Genomic DNA, 5,415 nt, shown 5'->3' on the forward strand with positions numbered 1-5,415 from the left:
AATTAATCTACTTTCAATAAATTAATTACAAGGCAATCACCTTTTTAGCTGAACATATTGGGCAAAATTAAAAGCCCAAACTCAAGACTCCTATGGACTATATGCTGGTCTTCCCCACTTCCCTAGATTCTTCTATTCCCTAGATTCCCTCAAGTGCAGAACCTACCCACCCCTAACCTCCAGCCCTCCTGCCGCAGAGCTTGTCCTACCTTGTAACGTACTATGGAGCCCTGGGTAGATTAGTACAGAAAGGCATTTTAAAAGGCTGAAGTGAAACTTAACTGTATCGTTCATAAAATGTATTTGTTGTTAATCCCTTAAAATGTTTTCTGCCTTTCTCCTTTCCACTTATTATGCCTTTTTTCTCCCCAGCACTACATTAAGCAGGGAGTAACTCAGGGTGTTTGAAATAAGCAGCTTCATGGGTTTATCTCCTTTATGCAGAGGTTTTCCTAAACCTAAAACACAGGCTTTTTTGATATTGTTAGTCTTTAAAAAGATGAATTATCAAATGGAATAAATAGGGATATTTTACTAACGAAAGTATACTTTATAAAGAAGATACGATAGTGATGAAGTTTTAGGCACCACAACGGCAAAGTGTCTTCAAATATAATTCTTAGCAACCCAATTTCTTCTTTTTTTTTTTAACAAAGTCACAATCATGGATAAATCCCAATCACAGTGCAACAAAAATGAAACACCTCAGAATATACTTACTAGGAATAAGCTAGAGCCTCATGATCAATGTTAACAAAATCCATAATGAAAGATCCAAATAAAATGAAGGGTAATTTTTTTACTCAATAGGAAGTATGGTAATCTTCCTCAAATTGATACGGATTTAATGAATCCAAATCCAAATTGCATATTTTTTTCTTTTTAACTGTTTCTTTTAGAACTTGATTATAGTTAACAAAATTTGACCCTAAGGATAAATGTATAAGAACAGTACAGTAACCAAAATTTTGAAAAGAAAAACAAGGGGGGGGGTGGATTTTCTTTATAAAATAACAAAATAAATTCTAAACAAATAGTGTGTTACTATAGTAGAAATAGAGCAACAGAACAGAATCCAGAAAAATAAACTCATGCATGTGTGTATGTGTGTGAATATATTATATGTGCACATCTTATATACATATATAAATTTAGTATATTTTAAAGGTAGCATTTCAAATCTATGGAGAATAAGCAGATTATTCAATAGATTATTTCAACAGATTTACAACAGTTTCACTGCCATCTCCTCAAAGGTGCCCCGTCACACTCAGCCAGGCCACCCTGCTGCGTGGCCATCACAGCACGTAACCTCATCCTCAGCAGTATTTCTTCTTCACTGCTGCCTCCTCTTTCTAGAAGAGAAGATCCAGGAGGAAGGGGTGTTACCTGTTTCATTCACTGCTACCTTCCTAGCACCCAGACCACTGCTTAGCACATGGTAGGGAGATGCTAAAAATCTGTTAAATGAAAGGATAGATGATGAAATGCCTCACCACACCATACTAAATGAAGTTAGAATACAACCTCACATATATACAATAAATTCTAGATAGCTCAAGAATCTAAATTTAAAATGATAAAACTAACAAAAAATGTAGAAAAGTATTTCTATAACCTTAGGATACAGAAAGCCTTTCATAGCAACGATCCCAAAGCCAAACAAGGGAAAAGGAAAGTTAACTGCATAGGACTTCAAAACTTATTTGTAGAAGATGATAAAAAATTTTAGAAGAAAAATGACAGAGAAAAAGAATGACAATTTATGGGAAAGGACTAATATCCACATTATATAAAAGGCTTCTTTTATATATAAACAACTCAATATAAAAAGGGGCAAAGGATATGAAAAGCTATCTTAAAGGCTAGAAGAATGTACATCCATAGTTATTTTTGAGGATTTGAGACCTAGAAATATATCTTATGGCCTTAATTTTTTTTTTAGAACTATATGCCTAATATTTATATTCAGAAAAGGAAGATAAAATTTAAAGGCAAACACAAGGCATACTCAGGCAATTCACAGGCACATCACTGGCCAGTGTAGGAAAGATGAAAATATTAGTAAAGATGATAAAAGGAATACAGCTCTAATGCTGCACTGATACCTCCTAAATCAATCACTATACTCTTCGAAAGTGTCAAAAGTCATCAAAGACAAAGACTGAGAACTGTTCCAGGTTAAGGGAGACTATGGAGACAGGACAGCTAAATGCCAGATGTGATCTGGATTAGTTCCTGGACCAGATAAAGGACATTTGTGGCAAATTAGGAGTGAGGTCTGTAGATTAGTTAACAGTAGTGTATCAGAGTAAGTTTCCTCATTTTGATAATTATATTTTGGTTATGTAAAACAGGGCCCTTTGCTCAGCAAATGCCTTTTGGCTAAACTATTAAATATTTGTCAAGTTAATAATAGCCAATATATTCTCCACTGCATTCCCTGGGTGGGGCTCAGCACAGCCCTTACACTATATATATTTTTACTGCAGGCCTCAAGCTATCACCATTCCCACCCTCTGACACTATGACAGCCCTTTTGCTGGTGGGTCATGCCCCTCTCCCAGGAATGACCTTGCTTTGCTTATACTTGAGTGAAAAATAAACATGTACCTTTTTTTACAAAAAAACCCCCAGGGTTCTTATTTTTAGGAAACACACACTGAAGTACTCAGAAACCAAACCAGTGGTTGCCTGGGATGGGGATCGTGGACAGGAAGGGTATGAGGATACTTTCTGGGGTGATAAAAATCTTGACTGGGGTGGTGATGATGTTGGTGCATAAATTTGTCAAAACTCAATGAATTATATGCTTTAAGTGGGTTATTTTATGTAAATTATACCTGAAAAATAAAGCTGATTTTAAAATTTAGTTAGTACTGTTTTAACTAAATAAAATAAAATCAAGGCTATTGACAACCAAACCACAACCTACATCAACCAAAATCTTCTGAGTGCTCCCCCCTTAAAGCTTCCCCTCTTCCAGAAACTCCCTCTCTCTGATACCTATTTTTGTGAGTTATGTTGCCTTTTAAAACTGAGCTTGATAACACTGAGAAGAGAAAGTAGTACAAATAGAAATCACAACAGTTGGACTTCCCTGGTGGTACAGTGGTTAAGAATCCACCTGCCAATGCAGGCGACACGGGTTCAAGCCCTGGTCCAGGAAGATTCCACATGTCACGGAGCAACTAAGCCCGTGTGCCACAACTACTGAGCCTGTGCGCCTAAAGCCTGTGCTCCTCAACAAGAGAAGCCACTGTAATGAGAAGCCCACGCACCGCAACGAAGAGTAGCCCCTGCTCAAAACTAGAGAAAAGCCCGTGCGCAGCAACGAAGACCCAATGCAGCCAAAAATAAATAAATTAATTAAAAAAAATCACAACAGTTAATACTTGTCTTCATGAAGCCTTTAAACTGGTTCCTCTTGTAAATAACCAAGTGACATATTTAAGAGAATCCTAACATATGATCTTATGAATAAAGAAAAACCACAAGTCCTTTGGGATGGCAGACAAAGTAAACCTAACCCTAAAAACAAAAACAAAAAAAATCCAAGAACTTAAGGTTTCCTGGGTAAAGTGCCCCTGATGTCTTATTTCCTTTTCCACAGAAGGAACAACTCCAGGTTCTAGCAAAAACTAGCAGGTTCCATTTTCAAGCAATCTCACAGGGCAAAAAAGCCTAGGCTCCTTGCTCACTTTTTTTCCTCTATGATTTCCTCTAGCTGACAGACACTGCTGCTTCTTCTTTTTTTTTTTTTTTTTTTTTTTTTTTTTTTTTGTGGGGGCAGGGTCTTTGTTGCAGCGTGCAGGCTTTCTCTAGTTGCGGTGAGTGGGGTGCAGGTTTCTCATCACAGTGGCTTCTCTTGTTGCGGAGCATGGACTCTAGGCACATGGGTTTCAGTAGTTGCAGCAGGCAGGCTCAGAAGTTGTGGTGCTCAGGTTCGGTAGTTGTGGCTCACGGGCTCTAGAGGGCAGGCTCAGTAGTTGTGGTGCACAGGCTTAGTTGCTCCGCAGCATATGGGATCTTCCTGGACCAGGGATTGAACCAGTGTCCCCCGCATTGGCAGGCAGATTCTCAACCACTGCGCCACCAGGGAGGTCCAACACTTCTTAGAAAAGCTCTTATCATGCCAACTCCCTTATTTAAAGTCCTCTGACTCCTCCTCTACTCCCGTGCCTACCACCCCACCAAACACACAAACTCCTCCTTCCTGGTACTTGACCCCAAACTGTATCTGATTCCCTCTCCCTTCCAGTCCCTTCTACCTTCACTCCACCTCTAAAACTTGTCACCTACAAATTGGCACTTGCCATCTACCCCTACAAGGATCAAATTACGAGAGGCTACAGCTGCTGACTTTCAACACCCCCTGAAAGGAGTTCAGGGTGGAGATCAGCACTCTGCTCTGGGAAAAACTGTTAGAACAGGTCTTCAGATAGTTAGATATTTTTAAGAGACAATTTTATGAGCCCAATTCTTATATCTCCTCATATCTAGAAAAGCACTAAAATCCTTCATGGTGACGTCTGCTCCTCATGACTAGCAGTAACCTTCACGAGACTAGCAGAAACCTTCTGCAAACAAAAAATATGTGCTTGATTGCATGCACCCCACCCCCCACCTCACCACAATCACATATATACTGACCTTCCCCCCTACTTCTTTGGAACAGTTTCTCAGAGCTATCTGAAATGCTGTCTCCCAGGCTATAGTCCTCAATTTTCCCCAAATGAAACTTAACTCACAACCCTCATGTTGTGCATTTTTTTTCAGTCGACAAACTCTAAAACACCAAGTTAGTGGCTGGAATAACGCTAAGAATGCCTACTGCTGAGCTAGTACCTTCAACATTCCAGGAACCAAAGCTGGGCTCTTTTTACTTACATTACTTATTTCATTTAATAATATCTACTTCATAAGTTTGTTAAAAGTTCAAATGAAATAAGTCCAGTGAAATTCTTATCAATGTCAAGTATGTGGCAAACACTCAGTTAATGCTGTTATTTCTATCATCACATGAGGAACAGATGCTTCAAGGGAAGTCAAGTCACTCGCCCAAGACAGTGCAGCTATTAAATGGTAGTCAGAATTTAAACTTGGGACACTCTGACTCCATTACAGCAAATTCTCTCCAGGTATCCCTACCCAGCCCTACTTCTGGTCACCACACTGATCTTCTCTCTTTCCAGGTCTTGGAACACTGACAATGTGGGTACTTAACCATACTTGTTCTTATTATCACATACATGTGCAATCATCATGACTGTTCCTTGTAGAGATGTGACCTCTTTTATGTTCCCTGAAAGTCCATAGCCCTATAAGCACCAGGACCATCTCTCACATGATTTTTGTTCCTTTTCTGACACTTGGACAATACCAACAGCTCAGCAGGCGAAGGCATCCTGCTGA

General features: G+C 39.1%; 2 protein-coding genes across 2 annotated transcripts in view; both read right to left on the minus strand.

The window, feature by feature from the left end:
• LOC103086082 (zinc finger protein 454) overlaps positions 1-2,204 on the minus strand; it is a 43,062-nt gene extending 40,858 nt beyond the window's left edge. Inside the window, exons 1-2 of the mRNA XM_007456484.1 lie at positions 2,193-2,204; positions 592-604 (exon numbers count right to left, since the gene is read on the minus strand). The gene's annotated coding sequence lies outside the window, so the exon portion shown is untranslated. The remainder of the gene's footprint in view (positions 1-591; positions 605-2,192) is intronic.
• The window catches only part of ZFP2 (ZFP2 zinc finger protein), a 20,864-nt gene that overhangs the window by 12,297 nt on the left and 3,152 nt on the right, over positions 1-5,415 (minus strand). The window lies entirely within an intron of this gene.

Source organism: Lipotes vexillifer, unplaced genomic scaffold, assembly GCF_000442215.2.
Source record: "Lipotes vexillifer unplaced genomic scaffold, Lipotes_vexillifer_v1.1 scaffold814, whole genome shotgun sequence".
NCBI lineage: Eukaryota > Metazoa > Chordata > Mammalia > Artiodactyla > Lipotidae > Lipotes > Lipotes vexillifer.